The following is a 12,988-nucleotide window of genomic DNA, read 5'->3' on the forward strand; positions in this document are numbered from 1 at the left end:
AAAAAAAAGATAAGCATGAAACAATGATTCAATATTTGTTACTAAAGGTACATTTGTTGCAATCTATCAGAAGCTGTGACCATTCTACACCTATAACATGTTGATAAAATAGTAAATTCTGATGTTCAGGAGATATTACATTGTCTCTCGGGTCCCTATGAACTTTCTTTCTTGTACTGGCAAGTTTTACTAGAAGAGAATGTATAAATGCATAAATATTTGAAGGTAAAGGACATTCAAATTTTGTATGTGCTTCTCTTCTAGCTCAGTTACCTGATTCTATTTTCTGTGGATTGTAATGAAGTTGGAACTCAATAGAAGCCTGGAGTATTAAAAGGATGATAGCCATTTTAAAGGTATGTGAAAGATTTGTATCAAGAATATGTGCCTTGCAGCTCAAAACAAATGCTTCAAAGTACAAATTCCATATAAAACTTTAAAACATTTATTTTGTCCTAAATTGGAATATTATGGTTTTTGTATATTCCTAAAAGTTTATTCTTGATTATAAAATCATGAAGCAGATGCAATCATTTCTCTTTCCAAGGACTTTATTTTATTCATTTATTGAGCTTTCCTCAGACATTTTAAATTTAAACCTGGTGTTTTTTTTTTCTCCTAATAACAACCAAAATTAAAGCCAAAGAAACAATGGATGTCCTTTTTCTACCACCTGCTTTTTGATACTGTTTCTACCCTTTCATAGTTGGGCTCAGTCACATGTTCATGTGTCTCACTTTGATAGCAAATATTGGAAGGAGTTTTTATACAAGGAGACAGGAAGTAATGCACTTCCTCATATTTAATATTTTTATTATGGCGCAGCCAGGTTCAATTGCTGTTTTTGCTAACAACTCCAAGCTGCTTTTCCTGGTAGATGACAGGGATATGCACCCTGATATTTAGACTCTCAATTAACCTTCATGGACAGAGCAATTAAACTGCTTCTGTGAAACTTTCTTTCTGGTAATGGTAGACACTATTCTTAGTATGTAGTCAAAAGAGCCTTAGTATTCTCTGTTCCTGATCAGTGATCAATTAAGGGTTACCATTATGATAGAATCTCAGAAAGAAAAGGTTAAAGGGGTTAGGCAGGCAAGTCATTAAACTCATAGGGATCTTGCTATGGTATTTGTAAAAATTCTCCATGCATGTCTATACTTGATAAGTAAGAAACTGATGACTTTATTTTTAGTAAATAATTTGTGAGATTAAACATATTCAAATCATGGTGGACTTCAATCTAGTTCTATAATATTATCAAGTAGTTCCTACTGTCAATTGAGTAAGAATTCTGCAGTATTCTGATAAAATTTCCAAATGAAGTTTTAAATGAACTGGACTGTTTTGTGTTCCTCTGTCCCCTTTAGTCATCTATTTTTCTATCGATAATCATACAAATATTTAAAATTTTTATTTAGGAAGTAGCTTATCTTGACATTGAAAATTTGACTTATTGAAAAGTCATTGTCAAGTTTCTCCTCTTAAAAATTCATGAATACTCTACCTAGATATTTTATATGATGTAAAATAAATTTAATGCTAAACCTTCTAAACTAACTAGTAATATTTACTTGTAGTGATGAAGATCACTCCCAAGATCTCACAGAACTAGGCAAGTGATTTATAACTGAACAGTATGCACAGACAATTAAAAATATGAATGTGTCTTTTTCTCCCCAATTAAAGAAGAGAAATGGCGATCTTCTCAAGGGTCCTGTGTTTCATTCTGTGTTTAAAATGAATTTGTAACAATTACTAAAAACAAGTTGAGCCCAACATGATAAAAGACAAACATACAGATATCAAGATATTCAATACTCATTAATGAGAATGCATTTCACCAAGTTTAAGATATTCAAAGAGAATATTTTGACAATGTTTTCTTCTTAATATTTTCAAAACATTCATCTATGGAAGCAGTACTGAGAGCAACCTACTTAAAATCAAATAATGAAATAATTTGTAACAATAATAAAGTTATAGGTATATAGATAGTCTTTATTAATATGAATGTTGTATATTATTTTAGTTTCAAATAGCAAATGTTCTGAAGCCCATTGAAGTTTAATTATTTCTTTTAATAATTACTGAGGAGCAGGAGGAATGTTAACTTCTGTAACGTGTTACAAAACTCACTAAATAATTGTACCTAGGAGTTCTTGGCTATGTACATTGTCATCTTTTAGGCAAACATATTTATTATAGATCATAATAAAAATGGGAAATAGGAAAATTTTGCCTAGTAAACTTTAAACCATTTAGATATTTGTCATATTAAGTGGATATTAAGTATGAGAAAATTTGGCAGATATATCTGGATGGTGGGGAGCGGGGAAGGAGTTAGGCTTAGATTCTCTATTATGCAGAAGACAGTATTTTGTTGTTGCTGTTCTTTTTTTTAAATGTAGAAAGAAATGCCTGAATGGGGTTGTAGATATGGGGAAGTGGGGGAAACAGGTTTCTAAGATAATTGTTTGGCAGTATGGTTATTACATATAGGTTTCTGACATTTTAGAGATCCATTTTAATTTTGTTTCTGTTCATCACCCACACATTTTAAAAGAAATTGCTTGTACTTGTTTGGCAGCTAAGATGTTTATTTTTCTGAAGGCATATTTATATTTATGATACTTTAACTAAATAAAATTATTTGAGATTGAAGCGTATTTTTGTATTTTAATGATGAGGAAGAGAACGTTAGGAGAAAGTAATATTTTCAAAATGAACTTTTGACAGTAAGAGAAATAACCAGATATGGGAACTATCATTAGAAAAAGAAAAAATAAGTCTTCAAAGGATTGGTTTGACTGGCAGGTCCTGATCCTCAAGAAACACTAGCTCTGGGCTCTTGATGAGGTGAAACACACAAGCTGATGGAGCCAGAGCAAGCAGCAGGCCTGCTCAGCTGGAGTTGAAAGGACATTTCTGCTTTCAGTGCCTACAGAACCCTGCAGACCTGACAACTGGGGCTCACAAAATAATTCACAGCACCTTAATTTTCAATGTAATTTTTAAGAAACAAAAAAAAAGAGATCTACTGGCAAATGGTTAGTACAGTCTCTTCAGACAGAATTCTTTGGGGGTTGCAATTAACAGACGTAAAGAAAATAAATGGAGAGAAATTTCTAATTTGGGGGGGATTATCAAAGGTTAATAACTTTAGACATGCCTATTAGGATTTTACAATGGTCTTGTCGTTGGGATTTATGATTCATCATCCCCCTAGATTAACTAGTACAGAAAAGAAAAGGGAATACAGAACCAACTGATTATTTCAACCTGACCTCTGTCAGAGTTTTTATTCAAAAGAAAGATGCTCCCATTCTTTACCGAGAGTCCACATTCCCAGGACTGCTAGAGCAAGTTCACTATGAGAAATATCAGCAGGGGAACATTCTACAATGATTCTCTCACTGTACACAAATTTTCTTCTCTATTTATTTGTTCAATTGTTAATTTTAAGTATTCTAGGACACAGTGTGACATTAAAATATACAAGACTGACCAACCAAGAGTCATTTTCATGGATTTAAATCCATGGAACGTATTTCAATTGCTTCTAAATGTCACTGTCCTATGCATGCCTTAAGATACTATCCTTTCAATAAAGATAAAAGAGAGGAATAAAAATGGAGTTTTGGCTTTTCTGATATCTTTAAAATTGCCCCGCTCATATATTATGCAGCTTTAATATTAGATATCAAATCTCTGTACAAGACATAGCTCTATCATTCTGGTTAGTTTGCATTCCCTCAGTACAGAAGCAGTGAAAATAGAGATTCTTTGTTCTAATAAAAAAAATACTGCAGGCGAGATGAAGAGAATGCTCAGTTATGGTCTATGGAACAACAATCCATAATTTACTTTGCAGATGTCTGTGTAATTTAAGCAGCAGGCAGAACAACCACACAGTTGTATCTGCTCTAGGGAAAGGATATCAAGAGACTCATAAATCATAGTGAGGATTAAAAGCAATGAACATTCATCTTCTTAACCCTGTAATGCAATATGGAGAAGCCAAGTATCACAACACACAGAGCAGCACTCTTTGTGCAGGGAGAGAAGGTGTCAGAGTTGTTATGACTCCTCACAATTAGCATTGACCTCCTGATTTGCAAGTCAGCAGAACATGATTTTAAAGTTGATTAAAAAGAGACCTCCTACATATTAAATTAAATTGAATGAGTAACAAAGAACATTTCTGGTAAACCTACCTAAACCATAGTGAAATGTAAACAATTTGTTAGATAGAATACATTTCTTCCAGGTTGTTATATAAAAAGTGACCTTAAAGCTATCTATTCCTCATAGATCCTTCTGTTTAAATAGCAGGATATTTTTAAATAGTGAGATTTCACACGAGAACATTAACTCAGGAGTGTTCCAAGGATGGTGATTCAGGCAGCTGGTTCTCTCCTATAACATTTAGTAAATAAATGATCTGTTACTAATTGTTTATATTTGAAAAATTATTCTAATCAAATGTCTTTGGATGCATATGAGTAAATCCTACACAGAGGAGAAGTTTCATGTTTTTCTGAGGGTAAGAACCTTAATCAAATTGGAGAAGTTTTTAAATATAATAATCTGTTAATTTTTCCAGTATCCTTTTAAATCAAGTTTATGATACAATTGAACTTCCTAATTATATAAAAATACAAGGATAAGGCAGAGAAATAATGTGATCCTTTTTGATGAGAATTTTGAAACTATTTGTCAGTATATGAGGAAATTTTGTTTCAGATTCCCTAATTTAATATCAGATGGCCATGATTTCTTATGCTAATACTTACCTATTATAATAAGGTAAGTGATCATGATTGGCAGATATTTTTATATATTTGATTGGATTTATTTTATGTTTATAATTTACAATGGCTTGATCTTGCATTCATAAAGTCATACAGCCCTTTCTTTGGTATCAGAATGAAGAAAATACCATCTATGTTTATTTAGTGACACCCATACTCTGTATAAGGTATTGAACCATTAAATCGCTCATGTGGGACCCACGTAACTATCCAGTTTGAGGAGAAAAGGAAAAACTCTAGTTCATTGTGCATTTTTGATACTGCTCTTCCTTTCTATGGGATGATGATTACACAATTTTAGGTTGATAAAAGCCTAAACTATTCTCTTGCTGGCCTTGTATATATTGCATCTTTCGTTGTTTTCTAACAAGAATGTATTTATTAGTCACCATTCTAAAGAATAAGGAAAAGAATAAAACAAGGATGGCTACTAAGGGTAAATAAATTTGTGGTTTATATTTGAACTAAGAATAGGGAAAATGATGACTTATTGGTTGTATCTGTCAATTAACTCTAAGTGTGGTGTCCCAGAATCTTCTGATAAATAATAGACTCCCATTAGACAGGATAAAACACTTTTCTCCATGAACACATTTAAATAATTATTACATGGGAAAAACTGACTTTATTTACACCTTTCATAATGTATACATGCATTAAAGCATTAGGTTGTATTTAATTAATATCATCCGTAAATTTAAGTTAAATTAAGAGTTGAACAATAAAAGTACAGGAGCGATGATATTTATTTAATATATATTTATTTTCATTTCTACTATACTGGTATTATTTCTTTTATTCTTTAAATTTTTACAAGTGTATACAGTATATCTTGAACTCAGATACTCATACATTTTCCACAACACCACTGCTAAGCACTTCCACTATGTTATCGTCATTTTTAAAAATTCTTTTATAATTTGAATGTCTTAATGATGTTAGTGACATACTACCAAATAATAACCTCTCCTGGATGATTTCTTCATATTTTCAACCATTTTACAGAAAATATCCAAACTCATGACAATAAACCAGTAATTACAGACAAATGGATTAATTTACCCAAGAGTGTTTCTTACTATAGATTTTATATAAGATGTGGCATAGATTATTTTCTGAGTTATGGATAAATTATTAAAGACAATCATTTCAATACATGCACTGTAGTATATAGACTTAATAGATTACAGTTGGAAATGTCTATGTAACTACAAATAGACATGTGCATGTAATAACAGTTGATAAAAAACAGGACAATTTGAAAGAGAGTGGAGAGGAGTAAATGGGAGGACTTGGAGAGGGTAAATGGAAGGAATAAACATCATAATAAAATACAACCTCAGGCCAGCCTGGTCTAGAAAAGCTAGTTCCAGGACAGGAACCAAAAGCTACAGAGGAACCCTGTCTCGAAAATCAAAAAAAAAAAAAATACAACCTCAGCCTGGTGGTGGTGGCACACACCTTTAATCACAGCACTCGGGATGCAGAGGCAGGCAGAACTCTGTGAGTTCGAGGCCAGCCTGATCTACAAGAGCTAATCAGGACAGGCTTTAAAAATACACAAGAAAATTAGCAAAAAAATGGTATGTCAGTCAATAAAATACTTTATGGATTAAAGATTGTTGAAAATGCCATACAAAAATATCTGTCCTTACTGCCAGGAAAGATTTGTAACTGCAAATGGAAGGGAAAATAATATTGCAGATTTCAAACTATGAACATATATTTAGATAATAATTTCTCAATAAAGTAACTTTGAAAATAGTTTAAAAGGTGTCTGGGTTTGCTTTCTATTGTTAGGACAAAACACCATGACAAAAAGCAATTTGGGAAAGGGGGTATTTATTTGGCTTACATGCCCTGATAGAATCCATAGTGGAGGGAAGCTAACTAAGACAGGAATTTAGGTAGCTCAGGATCTGGAGGTAGGAGCTGAAACAGAGAGCATGAAAAAGCCCTGCTTGTCACGTTTATCCACACAAAGAACAAAAGTGTTGGTGTGCCAGTAGTTGATTGTCCCATTCCATATCAAGCATCAATCAAGAATCTGTCCCACAACTTGCCAACAGATTGGCCTAGAGATGGCATTTTGTCAACACAAATGGAAAAAATGAGGAAGGTAAGACTTTTAGAATACAAATTCCAAAGGGAAATAGAGTTTTCAGTCATCAGCGTGAAACACCATTGATTTACAGAGGCCAGCAAACAGATGAGAGAGCTGAGGTTAGGAGAGATGAAAGAGGGCTGGAGCTGATGAGATCTAATGGACAGTGGTGCTTTTCAGAGGAATATAGGGGGTTGCTTTTTTTTTTTTTTTTGACGAAATATGGAAATCACTAAAAGGACTCCCGTAGTCAAGAACCATTTATCTCCTGTTAATTACAATGAAGAGAAACAGACGGGTAGCAGAACATTCCTCTTGAGGAATTGTTGACCTGGCGGGTGAGAAACAAAAACTATCTAGAAACTAGGAGATGTCTAATGAACAAAAGCAAGTAAACGGAGACAGGGTAATCTGATGATGACAATGAGGTGGACTGTGAACTGGAAGCCACGCCCCCTCTTTTTTTTTTTTTTAACTGGCTGAGGGTGCTTTATCTTTAAACTAATTTTGACTTTGACGCCAGGCGGTAGTGGCACAAGCCTTTAATCCCAGCACTCGGGAGGCAGAGGCAGGCGGATCTCTGTGAGTTCGAGGCCAACCTGGTCTACAAGAGCTAGTTCCAGAACAGGAACCAAAAGCTATGGAGAAACCCTGTCTCGAAAATTCAGACAAAAAAAAAAAAAAGAAAAATGTTGACTAGGCACTGAGTCATAGTCCTAACAATTCAAGGATGGAGTTTGGTATATGAATAATAACTAATTGACCTTAATTCATTCACTTAGCAAACAATATTCTGTATATGTCACACACTATCACCAGGTATTAATTCATTAAACAAATCCTCCTAGGGCCCGTGCAAGAAAGGCTGTATTAATGTTGTCCTCATTTGCAGATGAGGGAGGTGAATCTAAGAGACACAGGAACATTATCTCCAAGATCACACACCTGGGAAATGGCAGAACGGACTAAAGCCCTGGCACAATGCTATGATCTGAGCAGCTTGTCATATGATTTTGTTAGAAATGAAATGTTAGCAGCCAAGGCTCTGGGGGCATCCTTCTGGAAAGGTCTGAGGAGCAGGAATAAGGAAAATAGGCTGAAGAAAGTGGTCAGTGAAGGAGAACAAGCTTAAATGATGAAACCAAGTCCAGCAAAGATCATTCCACCTGGGTCAAGTGCTGCCGAAGACAGAAAGAGATCGGGCAGAAAAAGTTAGTGTAGACTATGTTGTTTATACTGATGAGGGTAGTGATGATACAATGGTGAGAATAAGTTTGATAAGAAAGCTGTAGGTGGGCTTAACTAATTCCAAGGAATAAGCTTGTAAGGGATTTCTGGAAATATCTACTTTTTTTTCTTCTGCAACATCTTAAAGTAAATAGTGATATCACTATTCATAGCCATCCATCTCCAAATGCTAACACAACACATTTTGATGACCAAAGAGATTTTACACTAATATGATATTCAGGGAAAACTCATTTTTAGTGTTTCATCATTTTCTCTATGGCATAACCAAGGAGTTTTGGTGACTACAATTTTTTTTACCACCACAAATAGGAAGAAATCTGCACCAGGAGAAAGAACATGGCCTACTGAATCAACTAAGCAAAGTTCACATGGGCTCACAGGGACTGAAGAAGCAAGCAGGGTACCAAAATGAGTTTGCCCCAAGTCTTCTCTGTGTATGTTACAGCTGCTACCTTGGTGTTTTTGTAGGATCACTAACAGTGAGAATGGGCGTATCTTTACTTTTTGTGTGTGGTTCTTTTTTGTGTGAATTTATTGAGCTATACATCTTTTTTCTGCTCCCCTTCTTCCCTTCCTCTTCCCTTCCCTTCAATCCTCTCCCATGGTCCTCATATTCCCAATTTACTCAGGAGATCTTGCCTTCATCTACTTCTTATCCTAGGGTCCTCATTGTTGTCTAGATTCTTTGGGATTGTGATTTGTAGGCTGGTTTTCTTTGCTTTATGTTTAAAACCTCTTTCCCTTCAGGGTTGGCCTGTCCAGCCTCATTAGGAGGGCTTTTGACTCTTATTCTGTCTTGTTTTTTTCCTGTTTGGCTGTCATCTCTTCAATACCTGTTCTTTTCTGAAGAGGAAACAGAGGGAGTTGGGGAAGAAGGAAGATGGTGAGGACATAGAAAGAGATGAGGGAGGGAAACTGAGTCAGGATGTATGAGGGAAGAATCTATTTTCAAGTTTAAAAGGAAAGAAATCTGTAATTTTCTGTTAGTAAATCACTAAATTACTAATAGTGATATAGAATATTCTACAACAGAACTTAGGGAGTTCCTTTGGTACAACTGTCAGGGATTTTACTTCAGTCGCTACATAAAAAGCACAGATTTTTGCTGAGTTAGCTACATTTCCATGCAACTCAGACGTATTTCAATAGTGTGACTTGAGGCTCATTACCTTTACTCTCTTCCTTTATTCATAATGTAAAACATTGTAAGTCTTCAAGTAGCATAAATCCTATAAGATTATATGATATAGCCTTTTTTGCATTCAGTTTTTATACATCTATTTGTGTTTTTGCATGAGAGTACAATCCACAAAGAGACCAGGAGAGTGTATTGGATGTCCTGGAACTGAAGGGATAGGTAGTTTTGAGGCACTCATTGCGGGTCTGAGAAACAAACTAACATTCTCAGAAAGAATAATACATGATCTGAACAATTTATCAATCTCTTCATCCCCTGTACTTTCGATTTTTAAATATATAGTAGAGCATTTGACCTTAGATAGACCAATTCACATTCTTTTTTAACAAATCAGAGATTGTTTTCCCTGGGATCTGAATGCAATGAAGTTCCTTCCTCCTCTACTCTACCAGTTCTGAGAATCTGCCTCACACCCACCACTTCAAATCAGCTGAGTATAACTGGATACATTGAGAAGTTTCATAGTCTGATTATAGATATTTTCATAGGTTCCACTATATTTTGAATGGGACTTATGTTTCCGTCTTCTTCAGAACTGCCTTATCATTCTACTAATGAAATGTCTAAAACAATGAATTTCCTGACATATATTTGTATTCCTATGTTATATGATATGCTTACATATTTCCAAAGTTATCATCATTTTTCACATTTATATTTCATTAAAGTCCCCATTACTTTATAGAAGATGATACTGAAACTGGGAAGATTTAAGATTCTTGGATATCATAACTCATTCCCTCAAATACACTTAGAGATCTTTCCTAGTAATTAAATTAATATGCTTGAAAACATTATCATTTTCTCACTTTTAACTATTAATGTTCCACACCTATGTATCAACAAAGAAAACTGATGTTCAGAGTTTTGCTCATCACTTTTGAAGAACATTCTGTGCAGAGTGCTATTCTCCTTTAAAGTTTTTTGCTATATTGGAGAGACATGAATAAATTTATTCCTTAAGCATGATATTCATTCTGTTTCTTTTCATGTTCTTAGAAATCTATTCTCTTGCCTCAGGGGAGGCCTGCCTTCTAAGCACAACTTGAAGCTGGATAGAAAACATATGTCCTATGCCACCTTGGGCCTGTCAGTAGCAGCAAAAACAGAGGAGAACTGTTTCTTCAGTTGTGCGAAAAGACGCTTTATTCCTGTAACTGCTATTCATGTAACAGAGTAAGGAGTGGCACCGTAATTTTTTGAAACTTAGATTTTCACCTTATATTCTTTCAAACTGATAAATATATTCATAAAGAAAGTGAGTATTGGTTCATGATGTAAAATTTTTAGTCTTATCACAGAGTGCACATGTGTTTGCCAAAAACCATCAGTAAATTTTAGTGACGTATTCAACCTTACAAAGATATTAGTGATGCTTTGTATTTGCTTGCTTGATTTATCATCTTTAATTCAAACCACTTTCATCACCTTTGAGGAAATGCAAAACCTTAGATTCTACAAAAATTTCTCATGCACCAATTTCCCAAGGTCGGGGAATTTCAGATTCTCACTTTGCTCACATCTACATTCCTCCCGCTATCACAGTGCTTCCCCTTAACCTGCTCCAATCCATCACCAACATGTAAGATGTCTTCTATCTTCTATTTATGTCTTTCATACCCAAATCCTTTCCCAGGCATTTCCCAATTCATCTTATTTTCCTTTACTTTGCTTATTTGAGGTATATTTGTTTATTATTTATGTTTTGATATTAAATTATGAGTTTATTCCAAAGCTGATTAGCTTTTTCTAAAACTCTTGCTTACTGTGCTCAGTAATTCAGTATATATCCAATGTCTTTCTTTTGTGCTCTTCTCCTTTTTGTTTAGTCCCCTTCTACCCAGGAACCTCAGAGAACCCTTACACTTTAGATTTTGAAAGGAGTGGCTTTAATAATCCCACCCATAAAACCTGTGAATATATAAAGCTTTCCTAAATGTTCTGTTCATCATGTTGTGCATTTGTTTAGGAACAGATATGTGTTAAAAAGAAAAGTACAGCTTTTTATCTAATGACTAATAATTCATTGAATTTATTGAATCCAAATAAGCATTACATTAAATTCATAGATCTATACCACAACACAGGTTTACAGCTGTGATCATCAGGGACTTGGTTTCTAAGTCAGTGTTCTATTGCTGTGAATAGACACCATAACTCTTGTAACAGGAAACATTTAAACTGGAGGCTTTCTTACCATTTAAAAGGTTTAGTCCAATAGTATCATAGTGGGGAGCATGATAGAGTGTAGGAAGGCATTGGAGCAGTTTCTGAAAGAGATACAGACAATGACCCTAGCATAGGTTTTGACAGCTAAAGTCTACTCCCAATGACAGACTTTCTCCAACAGCCTCACACCTTGCTGAAATTATATGTTTATATCCCTTTTTTGGACCCTAGGCTGAATTAGCAAAGAAGTAGAAACAGGTACCCACTTACAAGGAAATACATTGGATGAAACTCTCACAAACACTTGTATTTCCAAATCAAAATAACAGATAATGACTAGATGAAGTTTCAAGCTAAATCTTTTAATTAAAAATTTTAACTCTAGTTTTAATAATAAAATCAGCTTTTGAATAGTTATAGTTTAATATTACTTATTAAATATACAACTTATGAGAGGTGAGTACAGGCGCCTATGGACTCTAGGAAAGGGATAAAATCCACTGAGGTTAGAATTACAGTTGAATATGAAACATTAGACATGAGTCCTGGGAACCAACTCAGGTCCTCTAAAGTTTCAGTTCATGTGTTTGAATAGTAAGTCAATTTTCTATCTACAATTATGCATCTATAAAGCACTTTCTTTGTGCTTTATATCTATTCTCAGCCACAATTACAATGCTTAATATATATTCATGCATACACAAATTAACTCATTTTATTCAATAATTCCCTGATATGTTTGCTTATCTAAGAGGTTGTCAACATATCTTATATACTGATTCAGAAACTTTGGGATACAATTACACAATCTAATATGCTCCTTTCCCAGAGTTTACAAAGTACATAAGTGTGACATTAAAACATTAACCAATAAATAAATATCTTATATAAAATAATTAGACTCATAAATGATAATAATGCCATTCCAAATGTTGGTATGTCAGGAAGAAATTGAGAGTTCAGTTAGATTAATGTAGAGATAAAATGTCTCTGAGGTAAAATCATCTAAAATATGATGAATAATAAATAGGGAATTGGATGAGATCAAATACTTGGAGAATTAACAACAGTGAGTAAAAACTGGTAGATGAGGTCTAAGAAGGTGACACTTGGTAAACATAAAGACAAAGACAGTATGTCACAATGTCTGAAGCTGTTGATGACATATAAGATTCATTTAAAGATATATAGGAAGATCAACTGCCTCTGATTGCTACAAATGCAGAACTGCATTTCATTTATCATAAGGAGACCGAATCTTCTATATAATCAATAATTATCTAAGGGCATTTTGAGCTAGTAAATAACATAATTATGAAGCAAACACACAACTTGATTCTCTAGGAAAATGAAAGAAATGTATCCATATAGAATGAAAATTTAGAAATTATATCTAGAAAGAGCTAATTATTGAGCTCTAACATATATATATATATATATATATATATATAT

General features: G+C 33.9%; 1 protein-coding gene across 1 annotated transcript in view; it reads left to right on the top strand.

Annotated features, from left to right (window-relative positions):
* Cdh12 (cadherin 12) overlaps positions 1–12,988 on the top strand; it is a 783,606-nt gene that overhangs the window by 248,449 nt on the left and 522,169 nt on the right. The window contains exon 2 of the mRNA XM_013349767.2: positions 265–356. The gene's annotated coding sequence lies outside the window, so the exon portion shown is untranslated. The remainder of the gene's footprint in view (positions 1–264; positions 357–12,988) is intronic.

The sequence above is a fragment of the Microtus ochrogaster genome, chromosome 19 (genome assembly GCF_000317375.1).
Source record: "Microtus ochrogaster isolate Prairie Vole_2 chromosome 19, MicOch1.0, whole genome shotgun sequence".
NCBI classification, from domain to species: Eukaryota; Metazoa; Chordata; class Mammalia; order Rodentia; family Cricetidae; genus Microtus; species Microtus ochrogaster.